The sequence below is a fragment of the Stomoxys calcitrans genome, chromosome 1, assembly GCF_963082655.1.
Source record: "Stomoxys calcitrans chromosome 1, idStoCalc2.1, whole genome shotgun sequence".
Lineage (NCBI taxonomy): Eukaryota > Metazoa > Arthropoda > Insecta > Diptera > Muscidae > Stomoxys > Stomoxys calcitrans.
The window spans coordinates 10,602,164-10,616,374 of record NC_081552.1 but is presented as its reverse complement, the minus strand read 5'-3'; the positions used below and the strand labels follow the sequence as shown (position 1 = coordinate 10,616,374).

Sequence of the window (14,211 nt, the reverse complement as noted above, 5' to 3'; positions counted from 1 at the left end):
ATCCGATTTGCCTGAAATTTTGTACGACGGATCGTCTCTTGACCATCAACATACGTGTTTATTATGGCCTGAAAAGGTTTATAGTCCGATACAGCCCCCATATTAATCGATCTCTCTATTTTACATCTTGAGCCCCAAAGGGCGCAATTCTTATTCGAATTGGCTGACATTTTACACAGGTCTCCAACATATAATTTAATTGTGGTCCAAACCGGACCTTATCTTGATATTGCTCTAATAGCAGAGCAAATCTTTTCTTTTATCCTCCAAAGTGTGACGTAAAATACTCCGTTTGCAGCAATTTTATTTGCAAAACTAACCGAAAAACATTGTGCTTAACTTGCAATGAAAAATATGTACAAATAAGAAAAAATAAATTATAAAGTTTTTAAATAAATATTAATAAAAACGTACTATGGACCAATGGTAAACTAACCTGTGATTCGTGATTTTGTGTTTTTCTCAGTACTGGAGAAAGTCAGAAAATTTTATTTTTGCATATACTATTGTTGTATAAAATGTCCCAGTAGCAGAATTTTGTTGTCAATATATACCACCGTTTCAAAGTTACAAAGAAAAAACAAAGGCAAAACAGGATATAAGAAAAGATCTACTATTAGAGCGATATCAAGATATGGTCCGGTTTGGACCACAATTAAATTATATGTTGGAGACCTGTGTAAAATGTCACCCAATTCGAATAAGAATTACGCCCTTTGGGGGCTCAAAAAGTAAAATAGAGAGTTCGATTTATATGGGAGCTGTATCGGGCTATAAACCGATTCAGACCATAATAAACACGTATGTTGATGGTCATGAGAGAATCCGTCGTACAAAATTTCAGGCAAATCGGATAATAATTGCGACCTCTACAGGCTCAAGAAGTCAAGATCCCAGGTCGGTTTATATGGCAGCTATATCAGGTTATGGACCGATTTAAACCATACTTGGCACAGTTGTTGGATATCATCATAAAACACGTCGTGCAAAAATTCATTCAAATCGGATATGAATTGCTCACTCTATAGGCTCAAGAAGTCAAGACCCAAGATCGGTTTATATGGCAGCTATATCAAAACATGGACCGATATGGCCTATTTACACTAATTAGAAGTGTTTGTGCAAAATTTCAAGCGGCTAGCTTTACTCCTTCAGAAGTTAGCGTGCTTTCGACGGACAGACGGACGGACGGACATGGCTAGATCGACATAAAATGTCACGACGATCAAGACGAATATTTCGAGTAGTTACAAACAGAATGACAAAATTAGTATACCCTCCATCCTATGGTGGAGGGTATAAAAATAAGGAATTTTGTAAGTAGCACGGAATTCCTAACAGATATTCTTTTTCGAAGTTAGATTACAGGCTTAGGTGTATGTCCGTAGAGGCATGGAGTGGATTAAAATCCGCACCCCTTTTCAACCTAATCAAACTCTTATAAAAATTTGGGGTCAATTCCCGGAGCCCCACCCCAAAATTATGCACATGTATAACAAACGAGACCATATAGGATTGTAATGAAACCTAACTGAGAGTTAAATAAGAAAATAAATTATTTTCAAATTTGGACCATGTCAAAAGGGGGCCCCAAACATTTACGGGTGTAGCAAAGCACACCGAGCCATCTACACTTAAAAAAGTTGGCACAAAATTTAAGATTTTTCTTTATTCGTAGGATTTTAGCAATGAAAACGAGCCAAAAAACTAAAACTTTGAAATAAAGATGCTATCATTAAATTAATTTCCCATATACTTATGGACATGACCATCCATTTAAAATTTTGATCGCTGATTGATTCTTATTTCACTTCATAGATGACTGTCAAATCATTATTTTTTTAAACAATATTTTTTTAAACTTAGCATCTTAACCTAAAAATCGTGCTCAGATCTGTTAAAGCATGGGGGCTATATCTGCTTATAGACCGATTTAGACAATACTTGGCACAGTTTTTAAAAGTCATAACAGAACACCATGTGCTTCCAGGGGCTCAAAAAGTCAAATCGGGAGATCGGTTTATATGGGACGGTACTTGGCATAGTGATGAAATTCATAACAAAACATAATGTATACAGTGAATTAATAAAAATTAACTGAATGTGCAAAATTTCAGCCAAATCGGTCAAAAATTGCGGCTTCCAGGGGACTTAAGAAATAAAATTGGTAGAATGGTTATTATGGAATCTTTATCCAAATCTGAACCGATATGTCCCATTTGCAATCCCCAACGACCTAAATGAATATTAAGTATCTGTGCAAAATTTCAATTGGCTAGCTTTACGCGTGCGACCGCTATCGTGATTTCGACAGACGGACATGGCTAAATCGACTCAGGATGTCGAGCCGAAAAGTAATTGCGGATTTTTTAAAAGAAAGTAAATGCATTTTTAATAAAACTTAGAATGAACTTTAATCAAATATACTTTTTTACACTTTTTTTCTAAAGCAAGCTAAAAGTAACAGCTGATAACTGACAGAAGAAAGTATGCAATTACAGAATCACAAGCTGTGAAAAAATTTGTCAACGCCGACTATATGAAAAATCCGCAATTACTTTTTGGGCAACCCAATATATACTTTATGGGGTCCTAGCTCAATATTTCAAGGTGTTACAAACGCAAGGACTAGATTAGTATACCCCCATCCTATGGTATAATAAACATTTAAAGACGCTCCTATTTGTAAGGCTGTTTTGCGTTTTTAACTTCGGCTCACTGTTGTCTTGTCCTAAGGTTAATCTCTTAACTTTCAACGATATTTTGACTTCATTTTAGATTTGTGTCTTTAAAAACAAGACACAATGGACTTGTCAACCTACCATTTAAAAACAAGTAAAAGCGTGCTAAGTTCGGCCGGGCTGAATCTTATATACCCTCCACCATGGATCGCATTTGTCGAGTTCTTTTCCCGGCATCTCTTCTTAGGAAAAAAAAGGATATAAGAAAAGATTTGCTCTGCTATTAGAGCGATATCAAGATATGGTCCGGTTTGGACCACAATTAAATTATATGTTGGAGACCTGTGTAAAATTTCAGCCAATTCGTATAAGAATTGCGCCCATTGGGGCTCACGAAGTAAAATAGAGAGAACGATTTATATGGGATCTGTATCGGGCTATAGACCGATTCAGACCATAATAAACACGAATGTTGATGGTCATGAGAGGATCCGTCGTACAAAATTTCAGGCATATCGGATAATAATTGCGACCTCTAGGGGTCAAGAAGTCAAGATCCCAGATCGGTTTATATGGCAGCTATATCAGGTTATGAACCGATTTGAACCTTATTTGACACAGTTGTTGGATATCATAACGAAATACTTCGTGCAAAAATTCATTCAAATCGGATAAGAATTGTGCCCTCTAGAGGCTCAAGAAGTCAAGACCCAAGATCGGTTTATATGGCAGCTATATCAGGTTATGAACCGATTTGAACCTTATTTGACACAGTTATTGAAAGTAAAAATAAAATACGTCATGCAAAATTTCAGCCAAATCCGATACGAATTGCGCCCTCTAGAAGCTCAAGAAGTCAAATCCCCAGATCTGTTTATATGACAGCTATATCAGGTTATGGACCGATTTTAACCATAATTGGCACAGTTGTTGGATATCATAACGAAATACTTCGTGCAAAAATTCATTCAAATCGGATAAGAATTGCGCCCTATAGAGGCTCAAGAAGTCAAGACCCAAGATCGGTTTATATGGCAGCTATATCAGGTTATAGACCGATTTGAACCATACTTGGCACATTTATTGGATATCATAACAAAACACGTCGTTCAAAAATTCATTCAAATCGGATAAGAATAGCGCACTCTAGAGGCTCAAGAAGTTAAGACCCAAGATCGGTTTATATGACAGCTATATCAGGTTATGGACCGATTTTAACCATAATTGGCACAGTTGTTGGATATCATAACGAAATACTTCGTGCAAAAATTCATTCAAATCGGATAAGAATTGCGCCCTATAGAGGCTCAAGAAGTCAAGACCCAAGATCGGTTTATATGGCAGCTATATCAGGTTATAGACCGATTTGAACCATACTTGGCACAATTGTTGGATATCATAACAAAACACGTCGTGCAAAATTTCATTCCAATCGGATAAGAATTGCGCACTCTAGAGGCTCAAGAAGTCAAGACCCAAGATCGGTTTATATGGGAGCTATATCAAAACATGGACCGATATGGCCCATTTATAATACCAACCGACCTACACTAATAAGAAGTATTTGTGCAAAATTTCAAGCGGCTAGCTTTACTCCTTCGGAAGTTAGCGTGCTTTCGACAGACAGACGGGCGGACGGACGGACGGACGGACGGACAGATGACGGACATGGCTAGATCGACATAAAATGTCACGACGATCAAGAATATATATACTTTATGGGGTCTCAGACGAATATTTCGAGTAGTTACAAACAGAATGACTAAATTAGTATACCCCCCATCTTATGGTGGAGGGTATAAAAATCCTTAATATAAAGTAAATATTGTTCACCAAAGGGAATATTTCTTTAAAAGGTTGCAAAACAGATCATCCTTAAATTAATCGGTATACTTTGGCTCGAATTATTAAAATTAGGACAAAATTTTTTTTCAATATAGTTATATATAAAATACAAACATATAAATATAGTATGTCCTTAAAATTTATAAAGCAGTTAATTGTCTTTATACTCACTTTATAAATTTACACAATGTTTTTAAATTGATAGTACCTGTAACGAAAAATAAAAAAGTTTCAACAATTAAAATCTGTAAGAAAAATCTGGTTCAAGTCTTAATATTGGTGATTTATTGTTGCTGCTGAAGTAGGATGATGAATAAACTTTTTTGTCAAAAACCAGATTTAGATGCAAATTTGCTCGCGAACATTCCATTAAGGAACGGAGGCAAATTTCTCATATATCATTCCTATTGTACAGGAATTAAGTCCGGATATTTTACCACAGAACCAAAGATTAATCCGATGGCTTTTGTGCAGCAAAATCCTCCTGCAGAGACAAAGAAAGAAATCTGGTCACTGATACAGACAGTGTGCTTGGGATATGGAAAGAACATTATTCCCAGCTACTGGTATCCGACAATGTCGACTAAGAGGATACCGCAAAACCAATCTCTAATAATGGTATAGATCAAGTAGCAGCGACCCGACTGAAGAACAACAAGAACAAGACAGAATACACCAACTGCAGAGGGATAAGTCTCCTCCCCATCGCATAAAAGTTACTCTCGAGCGTACTCTGTGTGAAGGATTAAAATCTGAAGTCAATAAGAAACTTGGGCCTAAAACTGGTGTGGCTCTAGAACTGGTGAATCCACCATAGACCATATATTCACACTACCATTTCCTCGTTGACTACAAAGCCGCTTTCGACAGCCCTATATACGTTCAAAGGTATTTCAAACCAAGTTTCTGATACTCGCTCCTCAGTTAAAACAGGAAGAACCTCTGCGAACTGTTCAATACCAAACGAGGTTTCAGACAGGGAGACAGCTTATCATTGTGATCTCTTTAATATCGTGCTCGAGAAGACCATCGAGATGCAAACGCCTAACCGACGATATTGGTATCATGAGACGGTTACCGGAAATAGTAACTGCAGCCTTTGAAAGTATCAAAATAGTTTTGAAATAAAGGAAGGAATAGTATTGGCAAACAGATGCTACTTTAGATTGTTATATGGTACCGAGGCATGGGTACTTGTAAATTAGTAGAGGCATCTCTTGGCAGTTTGGATTGATGGAGAATGTCGACGTCGTATGAATCACCAACAGTAGCAGCAGTATGACGACGCACAGTGGGAGAGAACAGTTAACAACTGAAAAAATATGCCCTTTGAAAACTGGTAGAGATAAATATTTGAAATGGTTAGAACTGAGATGGTTAGAATCAATGTCATGTGCAACATTTCAAGATACTAGGTTGTTGGGGCGCCTCTTGGCAGGGCCCTAAAGCTGGTTACCTCAGTATATCGAAAAATTGTTCTGCATTTGTGGTCCGATTTTCCAAATTCCTGTTTTGCTGGATAGTGCTCAAAATCAGCTTGAGATTCGAGATTCTCTTCGGATTTTGCGATTTACGAAGCACTTGTGGTTCGATTTTCCTTTTGATGTATGAGTTAGTCTGGTAACAAAACTTACAATATCTCTTTATAGGCAAAAAAAGGACAATGGATAAGAATTGCTATGTTATATGAGTAACTAAGTTATTGGGTTGCCCAAAAAGTAATTGTCGGTAATATAGTTGTAATATAGTCGGCGTTGACAAATTTTTTCAACGGCTTGTGACTCTGTAATTGCATTCTTTCTTCTGTCAGTTATCAGCTGTTACTTTTAGCTTGCTCTAGAAAAAAAGTGCGCGAAATTTTGTTTACATTTGTTTGTTTGGCGTCAATTTTAATATGGGTACCACATGTATTGAAAGAAATTCATTTAACAAACCGAATCAACGCTTGCGATATGCACCTTAAACGCAATGAATTCGATCCGTTTTTAAAACGAATCATTACTGGTGATGAAAAATGGATTGTTTACAACAACGTTAGTCGAAAACGATCATGGTCCAAGCATGGTGAACCAGCTCAAACCACTTCAAAGGCTGATATTAACCAAAAGAAGGTTATGCTGTCTGTTTGGTGGGATTGGAAGGGTGTGGTATACTTTGAGCTGCTTCCAAGGAACCAAACGGTTAATTCGGATGTTTAGTGTCAACAATTGGACAAGTTGAATACAGCCATCAAGGAGAAGCGACCAGAATTGGTCAATCGTAAAGGTGTCATATTCCACCAGGACAACGCTAGACCGCACACATCTTTGGTCACTCGCCAAAAACTGAGTGAGCTTGGCTGGGAACTTTTGATGCATCCACCATATAGCCCTTACCTTGCACCATCAGACTACCATTTATTTCGATCATTGCAGAACTCCTTAAATGGTAAAACTTTCGGCAATGATGAGGCTATAAAATCGCACTTGGTTCCGTTTTTTGCAGTTAAAGGCCAGAAGTTCTATGAGCGTGGAATACTAAATTTGCCAGGAAGATGGCAAAAGGTTATCGAACAAAATGGCAATTATATATTTGATTAAAGTTCATTCTAAGTTTTATTAAAAATGCATTTACTTCCTTTTAAAAAATCCGCAATTACTTTTTAGGCAATAGGAACCGTTTGGGGCCATACTTGGTTTGGCTGTTGGAGGCAAAAGTGGAATTCCTTGCGCAAAATTTCAGCCAAATTGGATCAAAAAAGCGCACTATAGTGGCTCAAGAATCGGGAGATGGTTTATATGGGAGCTTTGGAACGATTTGGAACAAATTTAACACGTAGTCGTTAAAGAAGTCGTTGTGCAAAATTTCAGGCAAATCGAATAATAACTGCGCCCTCTAGAAGCTCAAGAAGACAAGATCCAAAATCGGTTTATATAGAAGCTATATCAGATTATGAACCGATTCGAACTATACTTGGCGCAATTGTTTAAAGTTTATGCCAAATTTCAGTCAAACCGGTTAATAATTATGCCCCCTCGTGGCTCAAGTAGTGGAGACCCGAGATCGGTTGATATGGTAAAAGACCGATCAGGTAAAATACCAATTTGGACCTTACTTTGCACAATTGTTGATGGCCAAACCAAAACTCTTCGTGCACAAAATCAGCCGAATCGGGTAATTATTGCGCCTCTAGCGGCTCAAGAAGTCAAGATCCAGGATCGGTTTATATATCAAAACATGGACTGATAAAGTCCATTGTCAGTCCCAACCGACTCACACCAATAGGAACTTTTCGTGAAAAATATCAAGCGCTAGCTTTATGCCTTCGAAAGTTAGCGTGCTTTCGACAGACGGACGGACATGGCTAAATCGATTTAGAATGTCAAGACGATTAAGGATATAAATATACTTTGCTGCGTCTCGGATCAATATTTCGATGTGTTATAAACAGAATGACGATATAAGTATACCCCATATTTTATGGTAGAGGGTATAAAAATGTGAACAAAGTGGATTTTTTGAAGGGCATAATTCTGTCAAAACTGCAAAAATTAGAGCTTCTTGGAACCGAGAGACCGGTTTATATGGGAACTATATCAGGCCATAAACTGGTTTGAGCCGAAACTGTTGGAAGTCGTAACTGAATACCGCATACAAAATTTTAAACAAATCGGACGAAAATTGCGAAAATCGGGAGATCGGTTTATATGGGAGATATTGTATATCTAAATCTAAACCGATTTGGGCCATTTGCATTTTTTGTTATTATTTTGTATAATTTCGTTTTTTTGACAGACGGACGGGCTTACATGGCTAGATCGACTTCAGGGATCTTAGAGGAATATTTCGAGGTGTTACAAACGGAATGACTTGATTAGTATACCGCCGCCCTATAGTGGTATATATAAAAGAAAAATAACAAGAAATCACCAGAAAAACACCGTTTAGAGGCTTAAAAAGCATATTCGGGAGATCGGTTTACATGGGAGCTATATCAGGTTTTGGACTGATTAGAACCATACTGCGTACATATGTTGGAGGTCATAGGAATATTTCAGCCAATATTCGGCGGATAAATTTAAATGGGAGCTATATAAGTTTTGGACCGAGAAGAACCTCGTGTAATTTTTCAGTCAAATCGGATGAGAATGGCGCCCTCTAGTGGCTCAAGAAGTATATTCGGGAGATCGGTTTCTATTGGAGCTATATCAGGCTTAAGACCGATTATAACCATATTCAATACATCTATTGGAGGTCATGAAAGAGGTTCTATTGCAATATTTCAGCCAAAATCGCATAAGAATGGCGCCCTCTAGTGGCTCAAGAGTTATGTTCGGGAGATCGGTTTATATGGGGGCTAAAATCGGTTTGCAATCCCAACTGAACTAAATATATTAAATAGAAGTAATTGTGCAAAATTTCAAGAGCCTAACTCTACTCCTTCTAAAGTAAGCGTGCTTTCGACAGACGGATGGACGGACATGGCTAGAAATGTCATGACGACCAATAATGTATATACTTTATGGGGTCTTTGACAAATATTTCGAGGTGTTATAAATGGAATGGCGCAATTAGTATACCCCCATTCCATGGTGAAGGTTATAAAAACGATATCTTAAAATTTCTTTTTGACTTTTAGAGATGCAAAAGGTTAGGTAAGGTTTAAATGGCAGTCTGCCATCAGGCTCAGTTCTATTTCCTACCGTCGAACCATACAGATCGCTTTAAAAAGTGCAACAACTTTCTAAATAAGACAAGTTCTCAAAGAAAAGAGCACTTAAAGTGGAACTCCTTCTGATTGCCAGTGCGGGCACACACACACACAGTAGATTTTGTAGTCTTTTTTTCTTTGAAGTCCTCAAAAGTCGCTACTGGCAACCTTCAGTCTGTCAGCATGTTTTCCGATCAGACATTGACCTGTCATAATTTAGAATGTTCGCAACATTATATCATAGTCATTCCACCACTTCATTGATTGCAAGGATCTCCGTTAGATACACACTGCAGTAGTTGGGTAACCTTCTTGATATGACCAGTCCAATTTCTTCAGAGTACACCCCAAAGCCATACGTATAGAAGTCTATGTGGAGCAATTTGCCTAGATAGACTGTCCAAAGGCATTAGGTGTAACATTAAGTTCAGGTAAAAGTATCCTTAAAAACCCACAAATAAATTCTGGCAAAAATTTTTCTCAAAAATACCCAAAACATCCAGTTCTTGCAAATATGATTTTAAAATCGATATTTTTTGTAAATTTACTGTGGAGGCTGCAAATATTGTTTGGTACAAATAAGATCTGGGCTTTGCATTTCGAGAATTCAAGAGGTTTTCACAATTTGAAAAAGTTTGCCTATTTTGAATTACATATTGCACCCATTTACGTTGACATATCTAGTTCAAACTTCACTTAAAATTCATCTACAATATGTTCTCTTCAGATAAGAAAAAGAAAAAATTAAAGTATTTACACTCAACCAAATTTTTTATTCAAAACAGCAAAAATGTTTGCTAACACAGAAGTTTTTGTCTGCTGAAAATGGGAAAGCAAGACATTACTGCTGTTTCAGCTGTATTAGCAAACATTTCTTGCTTTTTTAATTTACAAAATCTGCTGTTATTAGTAAACAAGTCTTCTGAAAAAAAAATTGTATGCTACTTTTTATGGTTGCCTGTTAAATTTTTTAGAATTTTTTCTAGAAATTCTGTTGGAAGAGATAATTTTATTTTGATCAGCAGGTTAAGTTCGAAGATGGGTTATATCGGACTATATGTTGATTTAGCCCCCATATAGACCGATCCGCCGATTTAGGGTCTTAGGCCCATAAACTGATAAATTATCTGATTTTGCTGAAATATAGGGCAGTGAGTTGTGTTAAGGACAGCCTTCTTCAATTTGGCCCACATCGGTCAAGATTTGGATATAGCTGACATATAGACCGATCTCTCGATTTAAGGTGTTGGACCATAGAAGACGCATTTGTTGTCCGATTTCGACAAAACTTGGGACAGTGTGTTGTTTTAGGCCAGTGTATATCCTTCTTCAATTTGGCTAAGATTTGGATATAGCTGCCATATAGACCGATCTCTCGACAGTCTTTAAAAATAGATATATTCGATATCGCAAAAACTTTGAACAGATTCTTTCTTTGTCCATAAGCAAGTTAAGTTGGAAAAAATCACGCTACAGTCTTTAAAAATAGAGATATTTAGCAAAAACTTTGCACAGATTCTTTCTTTGTCCAGATTTGGATATAGCTGCCATATGGACCGATCTCTCGGTTTAAGGTTTTGGGTCCGATTAAGCCGAAATTTGGGACAGTGATTTGTGTTGGGCTCTTCGACATTTTTTTTGCAACTTGGCGCAAATTGCTCCAGATTTGGATATAGCTGCCATATAGACCAATATATCGATTTATCTTGACCCTATAAAGGCGCATTTATAATCCGATTTCACTGAAATTTGACACATTGACTTATGTTAGGCTTTTCGACATCTGCGTCGTATATGGTTCAGATCGGTTTAATTCTAGATATAGCTTCTAAAAAGACCAATATTTTGTTATACATAATTGAACAATGACTTGTACTTATTAATATTTGATCCAAATCGGAATATATTTCGATATAGCTGCTATGGGCCATAAGGTATGCATTTTTCATCGGATTTTGACGAAAGGTGGTGAACATATATTCCCGAGTTGGTGGGTGTCCAAAGTTCGGTCCGGACGAACTTAGCCTTTTTACTTGTTTTACAGTAAAAATTTCGTGTTTTACAGTAAAAATTAAAATTTTAACTATTACTTTTGGTAAATAATAGATTTTGAAGCAAAAAGACTTTCTGATTTCAATCATTAAGACATTCTCAATATTTATGGTAAAATTTTAGTAAAAGTGTTGTCTAGGGGCTCAAGAAGTCAATATCCCAGATTAGTTTATATGTCAGCTATATCAGGTTATGAGCCAATTTGAACCTTTTTTTGACACAGTTGTTGAAAGTAAGAATAAAATACATCATGCTAAATTTCAGCCAAATCGTATAGGAATTGCTTCCTCTAGAAGCTCATGGAGTCAAATCCCCAGATCTGTTTATATGACAGCTATACCAGGTAATGAACCGATTTGAACCATATTTGGCACAGTTGTTGAATATCATAACAAAATATTTCGTGTAAAATTTCATCCCAATCGGATAAGAATTGCGCCCTCAAGAGGCTCAAGGATTCAAGACCCAAGATCGGTTTATATGGCAGCTATATCAGGTTATGGACCGATTTGAACCATACTTGGTACAGTTATTGAATATCATTACAAAATACTACGTACAAAATGTCAGTCAAATCGGATAAGAATGGCGCACTGTATAGGCTCAAGAAGTCAAGACCCAAGATCGGTTTATATGGCAGCTATATCAAAACATGGGCCGATTTGAACCATACTTAGCGGACCAGAATTGCGCCCTCTAAAGACTCAAAAATTTAAGACCCAAGATCGGTTTACATGGCAGCTATATCAAAACATGGACCGATATGTCCCATTTACAATACCAACCGACCTACACTAATAAGAAGTATTTGTGCAAAATTTCAAGCGGCTAGCCTTACTCCTTCGAAAGTTAGCGTGCTTTCGACAGACGGGCAGACGGACGGACATGGCAAGATCGACATAAAATGTCAAGACGATCAAGAATATATATACTTTATGAGGTCTCAGACGAATATTTCGAGTAGTTATAAACAGAATGACGAAATTAGTATACCCGCATCCTATGGTGGAGGGTATAAAGATCAAACGAAAATTTCTCAAAATTCTTAGAACTGAAATTTTTGGAATGAATGTCTTGAATGTTTTGGTGCATTTGATGGTTTCTATTATAAAAACTAAATTTATGGCCATAATCCTACTTATTTTGAAAGCAGGTGCTATTTTATGCCACAATAATTAAATCCAGCTATCTTCGCTACATGGTCATAAAATATTAAGAAAATGATTTTTTGCTTAGAGGCATAGGATATAATTTTTTTTTTTTTGTAAATTTTTATAATTCAACATTAAAAAAATTGCTACTTCAATATAAATTCTCTTTCGTCAAATTCGAACAACGGAATCGAGGGTCAGGCGGAATCGAGGATAAGGTAGTCTTTAGAGAGTTTTTCGCCCAAATGTATTAAATTCATTAAAATTTAGTCTTAGAAAACAATTTATTGAAATTTTTATACAAAAATTTTGTTAATAAAAAAAAATACATTAATTAAAATGTTGTCTCTAGAAAAAATTTTAAAGAAATTTTTAAGAGATAATTTCGAGGGCTTCAGCAAAGGCAGGACCCTTGCAGAAGTTTTGTCATTAGAGAATATTACGCTGAAATTTTTTCTTTAGAAAAATTTAAGATTTGTTTAAAAAAAATTTCATTAAAATTTTGTTTCTACTACGAATTTAATTGCAAAATTGTTCCTAAGAAAAAAAAATTTTAAGGCGCATCTGGTCTCAACAAAATGTCTTTGTACAATAGAATATTATAAACATGAAATTTTTTCACTTTAGAAAATGTTACAGAAATTTTTGTTTAGAAGGAATTTAATTAAAATTTTTTCTTTAGACTAAATTATTTTGGGGGCCTCGGGCCCGCGCCTTGCTAAGGTCTTGGCTGCCATATAGAACGGTCTCTCGATATAAAATTTTTTGTCAATAAAAGGCTACCACAAAGACCAATGTCCGAGTCGAATTTGGTCCAAATCTGACCATATTTCGATAAAGCTGCTATGGGGCATAAATTATGCATTTTTCACCGAATTATGACAAAAGGTGTTTTCGGCCCGGCCGAACTTAACGCCCTTTTACTTGATTCTCTAACATCCCCTTCATAATTAAGTAGCAGTCATTTTCAGTAAACAACAGACTTTTCAGCAGTAAGCCTGCTACTCTAAAATTGCAGTAATACTGCTGTAATAGCAGCACTACTGCTGTAATAGCAGAACTACTGCAACAAAAGCTGCAAAATGAACTAATAATACCAGTAGACAGTGTCTTAGATTTTCAGCTTATTTTATGAGTGTAAGCTAATTTTTTCGTCAATAAAGGCTAATCAATGAAAATACTTTTTTTGATCAAAACATGCAAAAATACACGTTTTCACATATGTTGACCTCCCAACTGTATAATTGCTAACTGAATTATGGGGTTTTGACGCATACTGTACCAAAGTTATTATATACAATATTTATTTCAGACATGCCTGTTTTTATACCCTCCACCATAAGATGGGGGGTATACTAATTTCGTCATTCTGATTGTAACTACTCGAAATACTCGTCTGAGACCCCATAAAGTATATATATTCTTGATCGTCGTGAAACTTTATATCGATCTAGCCATGTCCGTCCGTCTGTCCGTCCGTCCGTCTGTCTGTCGAAAGCACGCTAACTTCCGAAGGAGTAAAGCTAGCCGCTTGAAATTTTGCACAAATACTTCTTATTAGTGTAGGTCGGTTGGTATTGTAAATGGGCCATATCGGTCCATGTTTTGATATAGCTGCCATATAAACCAATCTTGGGTCTTAACTTCTTGAGCGTCTAGAGTGCGCAATTCTTATCCGATTGGGATCAAATTTTGCACGACGTGTTTCGTTATTATATCCAACAGTTGTGCCAAGTATGGTTCAAATCGGTCCATAACCTGATATAGCTGCCATATAAACCGATCTGGGGTC

General features: G+C 36.5%; 1 protein-coding gene across 1 annotated transcript in view; it reads right to left on the bottom strand.

Annotated features, from left to right (window-relative positions):
• The window catches only part of LOC106090474 (hemicentin-1), a 1,337,150-nt gene that overhangs the window by 521,385 nt on the left and 801,554 nt on the right, over positions 1-14,211 (bottom strand). Inside the window, exon 5 of the mRNA XM_059367960.1 lies at positions 4,698-4,734. The gene's annotated coding sequence lies outside the window, so the exon portion shown is untranslated. The remainder of the gene's footprint in view (positions 1-4,697; positions 4,735-14,211) is intronic.